The 20,755-nt window shown below is 46.7% G+C and overlaps 1 pseudogene; it reads left to right on the top strand.

Annotated features, from left to right (window-relative positions):
- The window catches only part of LOC147124064 (organic cation/carnitine transporter 2-like), a 123,755-nt pseudogene that overhangs the window by 26,186 nt on the left and 76,814 nt on the right, over positions 1–20,755 (top strand).

The following is a 20,755-nucleotide window of genomic DNA, read 5'->3' as shown; positions in this document are numbered from 1 at the left end:
TCCCATAGCTGCTGGATCAGGGCTGGCCATTAGGCCTTTCAGGTCCCTTTGCCCATAATGTGAGGTGCACATGCAAGGATGAGGAGGACACTGGAAAGGGTACTCACCCTGACAATCCTAGTGAGGTCATTAAACTTCTTCCTGCATTGTACAGGAGTCCTGCCAACCACACTGTTGGATGTCACCCTGTTGGAGACATCCCTCCAGGCTTTGCGGAAGACGCTGGTCACCGGCTTCTTGCCACTGTCTGGAAACAAAATATGGCGTCTTCGCTCCACAGCGCGAACCAGCAGCCTCAGGTCAGCTTCAGTAAAGCGCTGCACTCTTTCCCGGGCCTTCTGCATCATCCTGGTCGCTAAATAGGTGCAGCAGCAGTGCTCAGGCCTAGCTGGAGGGCTGCAGTGTCCAGGGCGTGGCAGCCAAACAACTCGACCCTTCCCCCTTTAAGAGATGGCCGGCGCCAGCGGGTCTGCCGTCAATCAAGAAATGACCGCACCTGCGCTGCGCCCGGCCTCGGCGGTATCGCTCAGCACCGTCGGCTTAGCGCCTAAAGATAGTCGTGCATCGCCAGTTTTAGCGCTGCAGCAACCTCTTAGGGCGATGCTACTGAATATCGGCGAAGTGGCCTCGACTTTGCGCCGGGCGCAAACTTTAGCGGCCGCCCGACTTTACCGCCCCAAAAGTGGCTATACTGAATTTCTAGCCCTAAGTTTCATGGCATGTAACATGGCCCTTAACTCATCTGCTCCCAACTCCTAATTGGCTTGCTTTTCTGTGAACAAGGGAATCTGTCTTGTTATACCATCTTGCAGCTGTATGCCCAATCTGGTTCCAGGCAAGTAAGTAAAAAGCTCTTTGGCAAGTTTTTTAAAGTCCAGGTACAGTGGGGGCTAAATTCGGTTGATTTGCACCTACCGTTAGCGCCCTAAGAGGGTGTTAACAGGACGCAAATCAACTAGCGCCTGGGCGCGGTGCTGCTAACACCTCCCGCGAAATTCAGTGGGAGGTTAGTGACGGCACTAACCATTAGCACCGTGTGGCGCTGCGCCACCGGCGATGACGTCATCACCGTGCGCAGCGCCCCGCTCGTACCCTGCTCGCACCCCGGCTGTAATATTGGGTGGCGCCTCCCGACTTACCACCGGACGCTATGTCTGCCAGGGTCAGGGGGGCCTACCTGCGGCCAGGGCGGTGCTAGTTAAAGGGGAGGTGGCGGGTGGCCATTTTTGTTGCTGGCCGCCTGCCAGCAACTGCCCCTGTTGCTGTCCCCGGCCCGGGTGAAGCCCCCCCACGGGGTGCCGGCTGCTCTCCGTGAGCCCGGCACTCCTCTTGAGTGCTGGGCTCATTTGCCGGTACTCCCGATCGCTGGTGGCCCAGCTGGGCGCCAGGACGCGCTGCACCAGGCGCCGTGGTTTTGCCCTCGCAGCTCCCCAAGAGGGATGCGAGGCGTTTCCAATAGCTCCCCTCCTCCCACTCGGGGCGCTACCTGGGAAAATCAGCTGTGGGGGCGCTAACTTTTCTGGGGCGCTAAAATTTTTACCCCAATGTCTTTTGTTCAATTAACTCTGCTAACAAGCTTACACACACACACATTATTATGATGGTACACTATTGTGACTAGCTCTATCAATTAGACAGAGTCTTCGCTTATCTTTGTTTTTAGCTTCCTACAAACTTTCTTTATTCAACAGTTAATGGAGACCTTGAAACTAATGACATTTAAAGATCGCATGGATGAACTACAGAATTTGTTCATCCCTGTTTGGCATAAAAATAAAACAAAAATGGTGACTCAACATTGGCTAACAAGGGAAATTAGGGATAGCATAAGATCCAAGGAGAGGACATATAAATTGGCCAGAAAAAGCAGCAAACCTGAGGATTGGGAGCAGTTTAGGATTATACAAAGGAGGACAAAGGGATTAATTAAGAGGGGGGAAATAGAGTATGAGAGTAAGCTTGCAGGGAACATAAAAATTGACTGGAAAAGCTTCTATAGATATGTGAAGAGAAAAAGAACGGTGAAGTCAAGCGTAGGCCCCTTGCAGTCAGAATCAGGGGAATTTATAATGGGGAACAGAGACATGGCAGACCAATTAAATACATACTTTGGTTCTGTCTTCACAAAGGAGGACACAAATAAACTCCCAGAGATGTCGGGGAACATAGGGTCTAATGAGAGGGAGGAACTGAATGAAATCAGTATTTGTAGGGAAATGGTGTTAGGGAAATTGATGGGATTGAAGGTCGATAAATCCCCAGGGCCTGATAATCTACATCCTAGGGTACTTAAGGAAGTGGCCCTAGAAATAGTAGATGCATTGCTGGTCATCTTCCAAAATTCTATAGACTCTGGAACAGTTCCCATGGATTGGAGGGTAGCTAATGTAACCCCACTATTTAAAAAAGGCGGTAGAGAAAAAACGGGGAATTATAGACCGGTAAGCCTGACATCGGTAGTGGGGAAAATGCTAGAGTCCATTATAAAAGATGTAATAGCAGAGCACTTGGAAAACAGTAACAGGATCGGACAAAGTCAACATGGATTTACAAAAGGTAAATCATGCTTGACTAATCTACTAGAATTTTTTGTGGATGTAACTGGTAGAATAGATAAGGGAGAAACAGTGGATATTGTGTATTTGGACTTTCAGAAAGCTTTCGATAAGGTCCCGCATAAAAGACTAGCATGCAAAGTTGAAGCACATGGGATTGGGGGTAAGGTACTGACTTGGATAGAAAACTGGTTGGCAGACAGGAAGCAGAGAGTTGGAATAAACGGGTCTTTTTCCGAGTGGAAGGCAGTGACTAGAGGGATACCGCAGGGATCGGTGCTAGGACCCCAGTTATTCACAATATACATTGATGATCTAGACGAGGGAACTAGATGTAATATCTCCAAGTTTACAGATGACACAAAGCTGGGTGGGCGTGTGTGCTGTGAGGAGGATGCCGAGAAACTCCAGTACGATTTGGACAGGTTGGGCGATTGGGCAGATGCATGGCAGATGCAGTTTAATGTGGCTAAATACGAGGTTATCCACTTTGATGGCAGAAACAGGAAGGCAGATTATTATCTGAATGGCAATAGATTGGGAGAAGGGGAAGTGCAACGAGACCTGGGTGTCCTTGTGCACCAGTCGCTGAAGGTAAGCATTCAGGTGCAGCAGGCGGTTAAGAAGGCAAATGGTATGCTGGCCTTCATAGCGAGAGGATTCGCGTACAGGAGCAAGGATGTCTTGCTGCAGTTGTACAGGGCCTTGGTGAGACCACACCTTGAGTATTGTGTGCAGTTTTGGTCACCTTATCTGAGGAATGATGTTCTTGCCATGGAGGGAGTGCAGCGAAGATTCACCAGACTGATACCTGGGATGGCAGGAATGACGTATGAAGAGAGATTGGGTCGATTAGGCTTATATTCACTAGAGTTTAGAAGAATGAGAGGGGATCTCATTGAAACTGATAAAATTCTAACAGGGCTAGACAGACTAGATGCAGGAAGGATGTTCCCGATGGCAGGGGAGTCCAGAACCAGGGGCCATAGTCTAAGGATAAGGGGTAAGCCATTTAGGACTGAGATGAGGAGGAATTTCTTCACCCAGAGAGTGGTGAACCTGTGGAATTCTCTACCACAGAAGACAGTTGAGGCCAATTCATTAAGTATATTCAAGAAGGAGTTAGATATATTTCTTAAGGCTAAGTGGATCAAGGGATATGGGGAGAAAGCAGGGACAGGGTACTGAATTTGGATGATCAGCCATGATCGCATTGAATGGCGGAGCAGGCTCGAGGGGCCGAATGGCCTACTCCTGCTACTATCTTCTATGTTTCTATGACTATTTTAGCTGTAAGGAAATACTAATTTGAACACCAAGCTATTTGCCTCATAAGCTAGCCTTAATTTCCCATCAACCTCTCTGTCTCTTCCTTCTCTATGTTCCAACATGTCACATGTTCCAACACACACCAAGCATTTATTTTCCTCTCAACGGCTCCCTTAATACTCTATAAAGTCCAAGTCCAGCCACGAGTTGAATACTGCTTCCAAATCTGGGGAGATTCTTTTAACACCTCTGATATTCCTGAACAGGATACAAGTAAAAGATTGTCATCTGATAGCCAATACCTTTATCGCTTCTAGTCTCCAACCTTTCTCCCCAAACAATCTTTCTGGTCTCTCTGTCTCTATTTAATTGATGCTACGAAGATCAGTGCCCTCCTAAACCTACCTCTCTTGTTCCACCTGAACTACAAACATACCATCTTACTCCTTTTATCTGCACTGTGTTAAAATCAAGGGCTGAATTTTCCCGAACCTGTCGGAAAGAAGGCGGGACTTCAACTTTCGGGTTCTTGACCCGCCCACATCGACGTCCGGCCAATTCGCACAATTTTCCCTTGATTGACCTTGTTGAGCCCGCTCAGCGGGCTCAGCAGGCCAATCAAGGGCCACCTGACAACAGGTGACGTCACAGACTGCAAGATTTCTTGACAGATGAAATATCAGTGTTTCACAGCTGTTTGAAGCTGTGAAACACCGACAGTCTGATTTCTGACATGAGTCATTCTGCGCAGACTCAGCTAGAAATCTCAGCAGCACTCAAAGCTGAAGGCTGTCACTTTTCACAGATCGCAGCCGTTCAGCTTGAAGTGCCGGTTGAGTGATGGGCTCCCGACACCTACAGGAAGAAAGGCTGTTAAGGTAAGTACAGGTAAGTAAAAGTTCTTTACACACTTTAGACACACCAAACACACTTACCTTTGCACTCATGCACCCATCACTCACCTGAGCACTGACATCGCGACCCCTCCAACTCCTTCAACCCGACGGCCCGCCTGCTCTGCCTGGCATGGTTTGGAGCCGTCGGGAAACCCACACGAAACCCCTCAAAATAGGGATTAGGCTAAAAACTGCCTGTAACTACCTGTTAACAGGCAGTTAATTGGCACTAATCCCTTCCCGCCTGGTTTCGGCAGGTCCCAGTGCGGGGCGGGTACCCGCCGCCCCTGAAACTTACGTGGGGCGGGGTTTTGGGCGGGATGGTGTTGGGACCCCCAAATTCGGGATTTCCCCCCCCCCACATGCCTGAAAGCCCGCCTGACGGCTCCAGGAAAATTTAGCCCCAAGATATGTCGCATGCCCTACTTAATTCATTCTATCTCAGAATCTCAAAACTGTGGAACTCTGTTCCTCTATTTTTCAGTCCTCCTACAAACTTGCTGTCGCCTAATCGCTACTTTCTGATTTACCATTTTTTCCTTTTCACATAGCAAAAGGCCTATGGGGTGCTTAAATGGTTAGCAATTGTCAGCAGTGATTTTTATTTAATCACCCAAATTTGTGAGAAATAAGGGGCTGGATTTTCCAGGGGGTCAGCGGGTACGATCAGTGGCGGGGCGGGAGGTTAAGTGTTTTTTTTCCCCAGCGGATCGGGACCCCGCTGTGAACCTGCCGCCACGCGCCTTTACTAAATGTCGGGTCTGTCAGCGCTGACCAGACCCGACATGCAGCAGCGGGGGAGGCAATTCTAGTCATTATGACCTTGTTAACAACAAATTGGAGCTCACCTTTAGAATTTACCAGCTCGCCCATGGAGTCCACGCTGCTCAGGGATCGTGTCTGTTAAGCTGGGTGGGAGTTGAATGGCCATGGAATCATCTCATTACTTGACAGCTTGAAATATGCTATAAAAGCTCCCATCTCACAGCTGTTCACTTTCCAAGCTCAGAAGCTGTTGCTTACTGCATTTGGAAGACAGATTGAGCTTTATGTAGGTTGCAAGTGTTTGGAGTAAACTCTCTATCCTGTGTCACCTCATTGGAACAAGTTCTCTCACCATTGACAGATTGCTTCTGTCATCTCAAGTTCACTTGCGATCTGTTCCATCAACATGGTTATGGTTTATACTCTCTCACCTTGGTCCTCAGAATCCCAGCACGATCAGCCCCAACACCAGCATCACCGGGCACACCAGCAGCACCAACAACCACACCAACCTTCTCCGCAATCACCTGATGCTGTGCAGGACAGAGGGCATCAACACCCGACCACATTGCCGCCCAGGACGCTAGGGATGGCCTCACGATGGCCACATTTACTTCACTTGACACTGCATACCCTGGCTGCCACATGATATGCCACCCCACACCAACAACATAAAGCATTCCTACAATGCCCAAGACATTCCTTTCACACTCATCAGCATTGCGGGGGTGGGGGGAACTGTTATGTCTCACCATTCACTGCAGCTCACTAAGCCACTTCCAAAGGTGCACACAAATCTGTCTAAGAACGCAAAGTTGAAAATAAAGATTTCAATGTTTGACACCACATTAACAGAAACTTCACATGAACATTGGCTAAAACACACAAGTGCCTACCCTTGTGTGTTGTTAGTTGGTATGATTGGACTAGGATGAGGGTGAGTGTGAGGGGTGGCTAGTGAGATGGGAAAGTGATAATGTAGATAGAGAGAGATGGATGGAGGTGCAAGGTACGTTGGCGTGAGTAAGGATGTGCAGGAGTAGGGTAGGGAAGGCAGAGTGATGGGGATGTGATGAGTGGCACAGCAAGATGAGGTTGAGTGTGGCATTTCATGATGTACTGAGATCATTGAAAGGTTTGTGCCACTGCAGCCTGGTCCTCTTGACTCTCCCTGCTTGTGCCCTCCTGTGCAATGTGCAACCTGGCATCGTTGGTCTCCTGGGGAGGTCTCTTCCGCCCATTGGAAGAGAAGAGAACCTCCCTGTGTGCTGTGACTCCCTCCGTAAGCTTCAGGAGGGAGTCATGGGAAAGCCTATGTGCCGCCGTGCAACCCTGTGCAGTGCTTGTCAGTGTTTGCAGCACCTCAATGCTGTAGAACACTGACAGCACAAATGTCAAAGTAAATTTGCGCATGGTCCCTTTAAGGAAACTGGCTGATGATGCATCTTCAAATGACATCATCAGACCCGCTTCCTACAATTGGCTGGGAAACTCGCTGGGCGGGCTTAGCAAGCCCAATCAGGGGAAAGTCATGTTGGAGGCCAGGATCGAGACAGCAGCGAAGCCGCGACCCGCTACCGATGTCGCCCGCCACAGACCCGCTGAGGTAGGGGAAATTGCGGCCAAGGTTATGACAAAGCCTTGTAATGTAGCTGTTCAGCCCTTGAAACCTACTTTTGCTTTTTCTGTAGTTTCTAACAACCCTGGATGCCCATTTTATACAATTGGGTCCACGGCTGGGCGCAATTGAGGTGGGAATGACAAGAAATGGGACTTAGGCCATTGCCATGTATAACTACCTCATTAGAATGCTCCTGCCCAAAAATTAGATTCTGCTGCACTCCAGAAATGATGGTGGGCAATTTAGCAGAGTGGGAATCTAGTATGAAGGCTCCGTACCTCATTCCCCGTCTCTGCCCGCCCAAATACTACCCAAAGATTGGATGGTAGTCAGAGGAAAATTGAGGCTAATATGCTAAATGCAGACCTCGATATTCATCCAACCCCATGCCTGGGAAATGTCCGGGCTTCAGAACACTCAAACTTGGTGAGCTGAGTCATTTGCATCCTTGGGTAAAACCCCACACTCTTGTTTCTTTGATGGCAAGTAAAATCAAGGAAAACCCAAAGATGTTTTGTAAAGAGCTAAGGAAAGATTCGGGCCTATTAGAGACCAAAAAGGTAACCTGTGTGTGGAAGCCGAAGACGTGGGTATGGTTCTTAATGAATACTTTGCATCTATCTTCACAGAAGAGAGGGACGATGCAGACATTGTAGTTAAGGAGGAGGAGTGTGAAATATTAGATCAGATAAACGTAGAGAGAGAGGAAGTATTTAAGAGGTTTAGCATCTTTGAAAGTAGATAAATTGCCAGGCCCGGATGAAATGTTTGCTAGGCCTAGATGAAATGCCATAGAGTCATCGAGTCATAGGGGGCGATTTTGCCAGCCCTGGGGAGGCGGGTATGGAGGCGGGACTGCCGGGAAAATGCAGAATTTGGGGGCGGGTGCCCAACCCGCCTCCATGCCATCATCCCAGGAGGCGGGTAGCCGTCCCGCACCGAGACCCGTCTCCTTGGAGGCGGGAAGGGATTAAAGCCTATTAGCTGCTTATTAACAGGTAGTTAACAGGCAGAAAATAGGATTATCCCCTTTTTTCCCTCACAAGTGCAGGCTTCCCGAAGGCTCCAAAACCCGCCAGCTCAGCGAGGCGAGTACTGGGTCTGCGGGGGTCGGCGGGGGGGTGCAAAAGTGCGCTGTGTAGGTAAGTGATGGGTGCAAGAGTGTAGAGGTGAGTATCTGAGCTAAGTGCTAAGTGTTTTTAAAAGTGTACTTACCTTTGTTTCTGCCTGCAGGCTTCAGTCGGCTTGTAAGCGGAGAGTCTCGGACCTCCGTGTTGGGATTGACAGGTGGCCGTTGCATTCTCAGATGCAACAACCATCTCAATTCTGTTCAAGAAAGAAGTTTGATGGGGTCTTGTATTCAAGACCTCATCAAACTGCAGAGATTGTCACTGTTTGACAACCTCACAGAGCTGTCAAACGATGACAATTCATCTGCCAAAAATCTTTGACAGATGAAATGTCATACGTTGATGTGTTCTGCAACCGACTTTCCCTTGATTGGCCTGCTAAGCCTGCTGGGCGAGCTTAACAAGGTCAGTCAAGGGAAAATAGCGTGGGTTGGCCACAAATCGATGGAGGCGGGACATCGACCCGACAAGCAGCAGTCCTGCCTCCAACGCGCCCCCAGTAACAAAATTGCCCCCAGAGAGTCATAATGGCACAGAAGGAGGCCATTCAGCCGATGGAGTCCGTGTCGGCTCTCTGTAGAGCAATCCAGTCAGTCCCATTCCCCTGCTCTATCCCCATAGCCCTGCAAGTTTATTTCCCTCAAGTGCCTATCCAGTCTCCCCTTGAAAACATTGAGTGTCTCCGCTTCCACCACTTCCATCGGCAGCGAATTCCAGGTCATCACCGCTCGTTGTGTAAAAAGTTTTTCCTCACATCCCCTTGTATCTCTTTCCCAAAACCTTAAATCTGTGCCCCCTACCTTAAATGTAACCCAGGCTGTTAAGAGAAGCAAGGGAGGAAATAGCAGTGGCTCTGAGCATCATTTTCCAATCCTCTCTGGCTACAGGCATGGTGCCAGAGGACTGGACGACTGCTAATGTTGTGCCATTGTTTAAAAAGCGAGAAAGGGATAGACCGAGTAATTACAGGCTAGTCAGCCTAACTTTGGTGGTGGGTAAATTATTGGAAAAAATTCTGCGGGACAGTATAAATCATCATTTAGAAAGTCACAGATTAATCAAAGACATTCAGCTTAGATTTGTTAAAGGAAGGTTATGTCTGACTAATTTGATTGAATTTTTTGACGAGGTAACGAGGAGGGTCGATGAAGGTAAAGCATTTGATGTAGCCTACATGGATTTTAGCAAAGCTTTTGACAATGTCCCACATGGCAGACTGGTCAAAAAAGTAGGGAAAGTGGCAAGTTGGAGTGAAAATTGGCTCAGTGGCAGGAAGCAAAGGGTAATGTTCACCGGGTGTTTTTGTAACTGGAAGGCTGTTTCTAGTGGGGTTCCACAGGGCTCAGTACTGGGTCCCCTGCTTTTTGTGGTGTATATCAATGATTTAGACTTCAATGTAGGGAGTATGATTAAGAAGTTTGCAGATGATACAAAAATTGGCCGTGCGGTTGATAGTGAGGAAGAAAGCTGTAGGCTGCAGGAAGATAACAATGGACTGGTCAGTTGGGCAGAAAAGTGGCAAATGGAATTCAATCTGGAGAAGTGTGAGGTAATGCATTTGGGGATGGTTAACAAGACAAAGGAAATATTTCCCAAAGTGCTTCACAGAAGTGTTATCAAACAAAATTTGACACCGAGCCACATAAGGATATGTTAGGAGAGGTGACCACAAACTTAGTCAAAGAGGTAGGTTTTAAGGAGCATCTTAAAGGAGGAAAGAGTGGTAAAGAGGTGGAGATGTTTAGGGAGAGAAGGCCTTGGCAGCTGAAGGCACAGTCGCCAATGGAGGAGTGATTAAAATCAGGGATGCGCAAGAGGCAATTCGGTGCTTCCTACTAAGAAATAGGGTCAAACCCCCCAAAATTATTTCATTTATGTCACCTTACAGCCGGATGAGTAGGTTTCATTCCAGTTGGCAGAGGTGAAAGGACAGTTTTCTAACTCACCAAGTTGTTTTGGTTTAAATTGTAGGTATATACCTGAATCTCCCAGGTGGCTGCTCACTCAAGGGAAAGTGGAACAAGCTGAAGTAATATTGAAAGCTGCTGCTAGGAAAAATGGCATTACACATCTTGGGCCAATATTTGATACCACATGCAGTAATACGGTAACTAAGTGTTCTTTGTTTTTTTATTCATTACTTTATTTTCTTTGTCACTGCTTCATGCTGAGTTTAAAATTCGTTAGTCTTTCCAACATGTTATGTCACAATACATTATTTTATAACTAAATTAAGAAACCAAGGGTCGTAGACCAAGTGCTGCCAAAGCTAAAAAGAATAAAAGAGGATGAAACAAATCCAGAGGTGGAGATCAGGGTCCACCGAGCTTGTGTTTGTGCTGTTAGTATGTGAAACACATCCGCACTTTTTTGAATCGTTTGTTTTCTATACTTTTTCCCCCCAGGATCCTGTGGATAGAAATAAACATGCACACAATTATTTGGATTTGGTTATCACGTCCAACATAAGGAACGTCACAATCCTTTCGTTATTTATATGGTGAGTGGAGGTTTCATTAGCAAAGAGCTTCCATCGGAACGCAGAGTGGAAACTTGTGTAGTCTGAAAGAACAATAAAATTTTATCCTGTTATAATTCCGCTTTTAATGAAGAATGTTTTTCTCTAACGAAAATGCATTCTCAGAAATTGTACATTTCAAAGCCATGCATCCCAGCAGTTTCATTGGAAGGAGTAATAGAAGGGAGTCTTTGTCACTAGAGATTAAAGGCAAGGAGGGAAATCCTATTTGGACCTGAAGACAGGAAGCCCTAGAAAAGGATAGTGCAGGGAATTTGGAGGAAGGCAGCCGACTGGGAGAACCCGCAAAGAACATCCTGCGCCTGTCTTTATTTTCTTTGCAAAGGAAAAGGTCACCCATAATCAGCAGGAAGAAAATGCCACAAGTGGAAGGACGGCAGCCATTAGGGCCTTAAGGTCAGCATGAGGAGGAAGCTATACAACTCCTGGGCAAAGACATTGAAGAGGCAGTGGGAGGAGGAGAAGTTGGACAATAGCTGTCAGCTCAGGTTGGTAATCGATAACGGGCGGATTAACAGAGTGTCGATTCACTGCAAGTATTCAAAGGGAAGCTAGATAAGTTCCTGAGAGTGGCAAACCTATAGAAAGTAGGCAGGTCATTGGGATTGTGTCACTCAATTACTATGGTCTCTTGGAATTTGCTTGATCACCTTCGGGGTCAGAGAGGAATTTCCCTAAGGCTTTTCCTAAAATGAATTTCTCTGGTTTTTGCCTCTTCCAGGAGTTTTGGGGGTGGGGGTTGGGGAAGCAGGTGATGGTGTCAGAATGGGACAGACTCGATGGACCAGCTGGTCTTTACCTGTCCTTTTTCAAATGTTCGTCTGCATGTAAACTTTTGGAAAGTCAGGGGAAAATCCTGCCTAATTCTAAAACTACTTCAAAACTATTTTTTAAAACTTTATTTATCATTCATAGTTTTATTAATATTTTCAATTTGTTTTAATAACATTTTTTTTGCAGAAGGCCAGCATTTATTGTCCATCCCCAATTGGCCTTGAGAAGGTGGTGGTGAGCTGCCTTCTTGACTCACTGCAGTCCGTGTGGTGAAGCTACTCCCACAGTGCTGTTAGGGAGGGATTTCCAGGATTTTGACCCAGCGACGGTGAAGGAATGGCACTATATTTCCAAATCAGGATGGTGTGTGACTTGGAGAGGAACTTGGAGGTGGTGGTGTTCCCATGCACTTGCTGCTCTTGTCCTTCTAGGTGGTAGAGGTTGCGGATTTGGGAGGGGTTGTCAAAGAAGCCTTGGCGAGTTGCTGCAGTGCATCTTGTAGATGTTACACACTGCAGCCATAGTGCACCAGTGGTGGAGGGAGTGAATGTTTTAGGTGGTGGATGGGGTGCCAATCAAGCGGGCTGCTTTGTCCTGGATGGTGTCGAGCTTCTTGAGTGCTGTCATAGCTGCACTCATCCAGGCAAGTGGAGAGTATTCCATCACACTCCTGACTTTTGCCTTGTAGGTGCGGAAAGGCTTTGGGGAATTAGGAGGTGAGTCACTCGCCGCAGAATACCCAGCCTCTGACCTGCTCTTGTAGCCACAGTATTTATGCAGCTGATCCAGTTAAGTTTATGGTGAATGGTGACCCTCAGGATTTTGATGGAGGAGGATTCAGCGATGGTAATGCCATCAAGGGGAGGTAATTAGGCTTTCCCTGAATTTACTGAAACTAAAGCTAACTGGTTCCTTTTCCATTGCGCTTAGTCAGCTAGCAGTTCTTTTGAATTTCACGTGAAAGCTCAAAGCTCCCAAAAGTGTTCTTCAATCCTAATACTTCTAATACTGTTTAATTCAAATTTCCGTGTAATATAATTATTACTGTGTAGAAGTCAAGTTGAGACTACTTTACATTAATCTTATTTAAATGAGGGACTTTTAGCTCACAAATCCTGATTAATAGTTTGAATTCAGAACAGGCTTGTATGGTTTAACTTCTGCTGTGAAATGATCCTTGCTGCAGGCTAAGATGCCTATTTCTCAGTCTAAATGATTAACTAATAAACAATTTCCCTTCTCGCAATTATGTAAACTTTACTGAAGTAATGTTGTGAGCAAAAGGTACAAGACTTGATTTTCCTAGCCCTTGCCCCCCAGGGAACGCTCAGTCCCCCGGGCACAAAAGTCCAGAAAACATGGTGGACACCCGGATTGCCAACCTCCACCACTTTAGTATAACTCTGGGATTTCTGAGCCTTTCCTGGGAGGCGGTGCGGGGGGCAGATGACAGAGGCGGGCAGGCAGCCTGGTCTGAGCCCGCAGCTGACACAGGCCCTTCACTATTTTTTAAATGCCCCAGAAGGGAGTGTTCCTTGCCTCACACCTCATTCTCTGATTTTCCCTTTTGCTGGGCTTCCCAGCGCAGGAATGCCCAGAAAAGATTAAGCATTGTACTATTGCCTGTTCCCAAACCATTGTTAACCAAAGTGTCTCTGGGTGTGCCCTAGGGAAGAGATTTTAAAGTTGGCTTCTTCTACTTTTTTGCTCCAGTGGATCAAACTGATGCACTTTGGGGAGGAACAATATGGAGAGGCAGTATAATCTAGATGGTACTATTTTGAGGGGGATGCAAGAGCAGAGGGATCTGGGGCTGCATATTCACAAATCTTTGAAGTTGGCAGGGCAAGTTGATACAGCGGTTAAGAAAGCATATGGGATAATTGGCTTTGTACACAGGGACATTGAATACAAAAACAAGGAAGTCATGCTAAACTGTTTCAAATCTCTGGATAGGCCTCAGCTCTGTATTGTGTACAATTCTGGGTACCACACTTCAGTGGTCTTGGAGAGGGTACAGTGGAGATTTACCAGGATGATACCAGGAATGAGGGACTTCAGTTATGTGGACAGATTGGAGAAGCTGGGATTGTTCTCCTTAGAGCAGAGAAGTTTAAGGGGAGACCTAGTAGAGGTATTCAAAATTATGAGGGGTCATGATAGAGTAAGTAGGGGGAAACTGTTTTCTCTGGCAAATGGGTCGGCAACCAGAGTTCATAGATTTATAATAATTGGCAAAAGAACTAGAGGAGAAATGAGGGGACATTTTTTCACACAGAGAGTTGTTAAGATCGAGAACGCACGACCTGATAGGGTGGTGGAATCAGATTCCATAGGAACTTTCAAAAGGCAATTGGGCATGTGCTTGAAGAGGACTAACTTGCAGGGTTATGGGGAAAAACCTGGTGTGTGGAGCTAAATTGGACAGTTGTTTCAAAGAGCCGCCACAGTCACGATGGGCCAAATGGCCTCCTTCTGTGCTATAAGATTCTGATTCTAAACCTGTGATTTCATAGAATCATAGAATGGTTAAGCACAGAAGGAGGCCATTCGGCCCACCGAGCCCGTGCCAGCTCTCCACAAGATCACTTCGGCTAGTCCCACTCCCCCGCCCTTTTTCCGTAGCCCTGCAAAAATTTTTCCTTCAGATACTTATCCAATTCCCTTTTGAAAGCCACGATTGAATCTGGAGAGGAGGCCTGGGACCGGAGCTGAGCGGCGGACCTGCGAGAGGCACAGAGTCAGCGAGAGGAGGATAAAAAGAGCATGGAAAGGAGGCCTGGGACCGGAGCTGAGCGGCGGACCTGCGAGAGGCACAGAGTCAGTGAGAGGAGGATAAAAAGAGCACGGAAAGGAGGCCTGGGACCGGAGCTGAGCGGCGGACCTGTGAGAGGCACAGAGTCAGCGAGAGGAGAGAGAGGAGTAAAAAATAATCAAAGTGTGATGTCACCAGAAAGCAGGTAAGTGATTGGTAGGTGAGTATTTCTCTCTTTCTCGCTTTTTTCCAAACTTAAATTTTGTGGTTTATAGTTGCTAAGGTCTCTGTTGTGTAGCGGGGACTGCTGGTAAACAAGGGCCCTTGAGTATATCATTTAATTGTAGTGTAATTGGTGGGATTGATTTGATTTAATTTAATTTGAATTAATTAAAGGGTAATTCATGGCAGTACAGCTCGGCGCTGTGGTATGCTCCTCCTGCACTATGTGGGAAATCAGGGACACTTCCTGTGTCCCTGATGACCATGTGTGCGGGAAGTGTATCCAGCTGCAGCTACTGGCAGACCGCATTGCAGCGCTGGAGCTGCGAATGGATACATACTGGAGCATTCGCGATGCTGAGGACGTTGTGGATAGCACGTTTAATAAGTTGGTCACACTGCAGGTAAAGGCTACACAGGCAGGAAGGGAATGGGTGACCGCCAGGCAGAGTAGTAGGCGCAGGCAGGTAGTGCAGGGGTCCCCTGTGGCCATCCCCCTCTCAAACAGATATACCGCTTTGGATATTGTTGAGGGAGATGGCTTATCGGGGGAAGACAGCAGCAGCCAACTTCCTGGCACTGTGGGTGGTTCTGCTGCACAGGACGGGAGGAAAAAGAGTGGGAGAGCTATAGTAATAGGGGATTCTATTGTAAGGGGAAGAGATGGGCATTTCTGCGGCCGCAAATGAGACTCCAGGATGGTATGTTGCCTCCCTGGTGCAAGGGTCAAGGATGTCTCAGAGCGGCTGCAGAGCATTTTGGAAGGGGAGGGTGAACAGCCAGTTGTCGTGGTGCATATAGGTACCAATGATATAGGTTAGAAACCGGGATGAGGTCCTAAAAGCTGAATATAGGGAGTTAGGAGGTAAATTAAAAAATAGGACCTCAAAGGTAGTAATCTCAGGATTGCTACCAGTGCCACGTGCTAGTCAGAGTAGAAATAGAAGGATATTTCAGAAGAATACGTGGCTAGAGGAATGGTGCAAGGCGGAGGGATTCAAATTGCTGGGACATTGGAACCGGTTCTGGGGGAGGTGGGACCAGTACAAACTGGGCGGTTTGCACCTGGGCAGGACCGGGTCCGATGTCCTAGGGGGAGTGTTTGCTAGTGCTGTAGGGGAGGGTTTAAACTAAATTGGCAGGGGTTTGGGAACCTGTGCAAGGAGACAGAGGAAAGGGAAACAAGGATAGAAGCAAAAGACAGGAAGAAGAAAAGCAAAAGTGGCAGTGACAGAAATCAAGGGTTTAAATCAAACATGGCCACAGTAAATAATAATTCTAAAAGGCCTAAGAGTGTTAAAAAAGCAAGCCTGAAGGCTTGACTTAATGCAAGGAGCATTCGTAATAAGGTGGATGAATTAGCTGCGCAAATAGATATAAACGGATATGATATAATTAGAATTAGGGAAACATGGCTCCAGGGTGACTAAGGCTGGGAACTCAACATCCAGGGGTATTCAATATTCAGTAAAGACAGGCAAAAAGGAAAAGAAGTGGGGTAGCATTGCTGGTTAAAGAGGAGATTAACACAATAGTAAGGAAGGATATTAGCTCTGATGATGTGGAATCTGTATGGGTAGAGCTGAGAAATACCAAGGGGCAGAAAACGTTAGTGGGAGTTGTATACAGACGCCCAAACAGTAATGCTGAGGTTGGGGATGGCATTAAACGGGAAATTAGAGACACGTGCAATAAGAGCACAGCAGTTATCATGGGTGACTTTAATCTACATATAGACTGGGCGAATCAAATTAGTAACAATACTGTGCAGGAGGAATTCCTGGAATGTATACGGGATGGTTTCCTGGACCAATATGTCGAGGAACCAACGAGAGATTGGGCCATCTTAGACTGGGTATTATGTAATGAGAAAGGAATAATTAGCAATCTTGTGCGAGGCCCCTTGGGGCGGAGTGATCATAATATGATAGAATTCTTCATTAAGATGGAGAGTGAAGTAGTTGACTCAGAGACTAGGGTCCTGAATTTAAATAAAGGAAACTATGATGGTATGAGGCGCGAGTTGGGTAGGATTGATTGGGGAATGTTACTCAAAGGGTTGACGGTGGATAGGCAATGGCAAACATTTAAAGATCGCATGGATGAACTATAGAATTTGTTTGTCCCTGTTTGGCATAAAAATAAAACAAAAAAGGTGACTCAACCATGGCTAACATGGGAAATTAGGGATAGCATAAGATCCAAGGAGAGGACATATAAATTGTAAAAGTAGTAAACTTGAGGATTGGGAGCATTTTAGGATTCAGCAAAGTAGAGTATGAGAGTAAGCTTGCAGGGAACATAAAAACTGACTGTAAAAGCTTCAATAGATATGTAAAGAGAAAAAGATTGGTGAAGTCAAGCGTAGGTCCCCTGCAGTCAGAATCAGGGGAATTTATAATGGGGAACAAAGAAATGGCAGACCAATTAAATACATACTTTGGTTCTGTCTTCACAAAGAGGACACAAGTAACCTCCCAGAGATGTCGGGGAACATAGGGTCTAATGAGAGGGAGGAACTGAATGAAATCAGTATTTGTAGGGAAATGGTGTTAGGGAAATTGATGGGATTGAAGGCCGATAAATCCCCAGGGCCTGATAATCTACATCCTAGGGTACTTAAGGAAGTGGCCCTAGAAATAGTAGATGCATTGCTGGTCATCTTCCAAAATTCTATAGACTCTGAAACAGTTCCCATGGATTGGAGGGTAGCTAATGTTACCCCACTATTCAAAAAAGGTGGTAGAGAGAAAATGGGGAATTATAGACCAGTAAGCCTGACATCGGTAGTGGGGAAAATGCTAGAGTCCATTATAAAAGATGTAATAGCAGAGCACTTGGAAAACAGTGACAGGATCGGACAAAGTCAACATGGATTTACTAAAGGTAAATCTACTGGAATTTTTTGAGGATGTAACTGGTAGAATAAATAAGGGAGAACCAGTGGATGTGGTGTATTTGGACTTTCAGAAGGCTTTCGATAAGGTCCCGCATAAGAGATTAGCGTGTAAAGTTAAGGCACATGGGATTGAGGGCAAGGTACTGACTTGGATAGAGAACTGTTGGCAAAGAGTTGGAATAAACGGGTCTTTTTCCGAGTGGCAGGCAGTGACTAGTGGGGTACCGCAGGGATCGGTGCTAGTACCCCAGCTATTCACAATATATATTAATGATCTAGACGAGGGAACTAGATGTAATATCTCCAAGTTTGCAATCGACACAAAGCTGGGTGGGCGTGTGTGCTGTGAGGAAGATGCCGAGTGTAATGAAATCTGTTTGTCTTGATCCTGTATTCGTTTTGCACTCATGTATATTACCCTCCCCCACTGTGTATAGTTTCACTTCCTCTTTCCCGACTAACCTGGGAGGTTCCAGGTCTTGGCTCTTGGCTCCGCCCCTGACTTCTCTTACAGCAAGAATTTAGGGAGCTAGGTGAAGGATTAAAGAGCAGGACCTCAAAGGTTGTAATCTCTGGATTACTCCCGGTGCCACGTGCTAGTAAGTATAGGAATAGGAAGATAGAACAGATGAATGCGTGGCTAAAGGGGTGGTGCAGCGGGAGGGCTTTAGTTTCCTGGATCACTGGGTCTGCTTCTGGGAAAGGTGGGACTTGTACAAGTCGGACGGTTTACACCTGAACCAGAGGGGAACCAATATCCTTGCGGGGAGGTTTGCTAGCACTGCTGGGGGGGGTTTAAACTAACTTGGCAGGGGGATGGGGGACAGAGTGGAGCTATAGTAGGGGGTGATTTACAGCCAAATACAGAGGGAAAAACAAGTCAGCTGGGAAGGCAAAGCAAATATGTGAAGGCAAAAGAGAATATGGCAGGGCTGGAAGGCATTTATTTTAATGCAAGGAGTCTTGCAAATAAGGTGGATGAACTGAAGTTGTTGTTGAACACATGGGAGTACGATATTGTTGCTATCATGGAGACATGGTTGAGGGAGGGTCAGGACTGGCAGCTCAATATTCCGGGGTATAGAATCTTCAGGCGAGACAGAGGGGGGTGTAAAAGGGGAGGGGGTGTTGCAATATTAATTAAGGAGTCAATTACTGCTGTAAGGAGGGATGATATATTAGCGGGTTCCTCTAATGAGGCCATATGGGTAGAACTTAAAAACAAAAAGGGGGCAAGCACTTTGCTGGGAGTGTACTATAGGCCCCCAAACAGTCAGGGGGAGATAGAGGAACAGATATGTAGGCAAATCTCAGAAAAGTGCAAAAATAATAGGGTAATAATAGTGGGGGATTTCAACTTCCCCAATATAAATTGGGATAGTCAGAGTGTGAAAGGCTTAGAGGGTGCAGAATTCTTAAAGTGCATCCAGGAGAGCTTTTTGAGCCAACATGTAGAAAGTCCTACAAGAGAGGGGGCGGTACTGGACCTAATTCTGGGGAATGTAGCCGGGCAAGTGGTGGAAGTGTCAGTAGGAGAGCATTTTGGCGACAGTGACCACAATTCGGTGAGATTTAAGGTGGTCATGGAAAAAGACAAAGACGGCCCGGAAATAAGGGTTCTAAATTGGGGGAAGGCCGATTTTAATATGATAAGGCAGGATCTGGCCAAATTGGACTGGGAGCAGCTACTTATAGGAAAATCCGCATCAAAACAGTGGGAGACTTTCAGAAGGGAAATAGAGAGAGTACAACGGCAACATGTTCCTGTAAAGGTCAAGGGTGGGACCAACAAGCAAAGGGAACCTTGGATGACAAGGGATATACAAAAATGCATTAGAAATAAAAGGGGGGCTTTTGGCAGTTACAAAAGACTAAAGACGGAAGAAGCCCTAGAGGAGTATAAAAAATGCAGGGGCATACTTAAAAAAGAAATTAGGAGGGCGAGGAGGGGCCATGAAATAACACTGGTGAGCAAAATAAAGGAAAATCCTGAGATGTTTTATAAGTATATTAAGGGCAAGAGGATAACCAGGGAAAGGGTAGGGCCCATTAGGGACCAAAGTGGCAATCTGTGTGTAGAGCCAGATGATGTAGGCGGGGTTTTAAATGAATTTTTTGCATCTGTGTTCACTATGGAGAAAGACGATGCAGACATAGAAATCGGGCAAGGGGGCTGTGACATACTTGAACATATTAGCATCGAGAGGGAGGAGGTGCTAGCGGTTTTAGCAGGCCAAAAAGTGGATAAATCCCCAGGCCCGGACGAGATGTATCCCAGGCTGCTGTGGGAGGCAAAGGAGGAGATTGCAGGGGCTCTGACACAAATTTTCAGAACCTCTCTGGCCACAGGGGATGTACCAGAGGACTGGAGAACAGCTAACGTAGTACCATTATTCAAGAAGGGTAGCAGGGATAAACCAGGGAATTACAGGCCAGTGAGCCTAACATCTGTGGTAGGGAAATTATTGGAAAAAATTCTGAGGGACAAAATTAGTCTCCACTTGGAGAGGCAAGGATTAATCGGGGATAGTCAGCATGGCTTTGTCAAGGGTAAATCATGTCTGACAAATCTGATTGAATTTTTCGAGGGGGTGACTAGGGGGGTGGATGAGGGAAATGCTGTGGATGTGGTTTACATGGACTTCAGTAAAGCTTTTGACAAAGTCCCGCATAGGAGACTGGTCAAGGAGGTAAGAGCCCATGGGATCCAGGGTGCCTTGGCGCGTTGGATCCTAAACTGGCTGAGTGGCAGGAGGCAGAGGGTGATGGTCGAAGGTTGCTTTTGTGACTGGAAGCCTGTGTCCAGTGGGGTACCTCAGGGATCGGTGCTGGGTCCCTTGTTGTTTGTGATCTACATAAATGATTTGGATGAGAATGTAAAAGGTATGATCAGTAAGTTCGCAGATGACACGAAAATTGGTGGGGTGGTAAATTGTGAGGAGGAAAGCCTCAGGCTACAGGACGATATAAACGGGTTGGTCAGATGGGCGGAAAAGTGGCAAATGGAATTTAACCCTGAAAAGTGCGAGGTGATGCATTTTGGACGGACAAATAAGGCAAGGGAATACACAATGAGTGGTAGGACCCTAGGAAGTACAGAGGGTCAGAGGGACCTTGGTGTACATGTACATAGATCCCTGAAGGCAGCGGAACAGGTAGATAAGGTGGTTAAAAAGGCATATGGGATACTTGCCTTCATTAGCCGAGACATAGAATATAAGAGCAGGGAGGTTATGATGGAGCTCTACAAAACGCTGGTGAGGCCACAGCTGGAGTACTGTGTGCAGTTCTGGTCGCCTCACTATAGGAAGGATGTGATTGCTTTGGAGA

Source organism: Somniosus microcephalus, chromosome 1 (assembly GCF_052327205.1).
Source record: "Somniosus microcephalus isolate GS21.2 chromosome 1, FLI_Smic_1.0, whole genome shotgun sequence".
Taxonomy (NCBI): Eukaryota; Metazoa; Chordata; class Chondrichthyes; order Squaliformes; family Somniosidae; genus Somniosus; species Somniosus microcephalus.
This window is presented reverse-complemented; position numbering and strand designations above follow the sequence as displayed.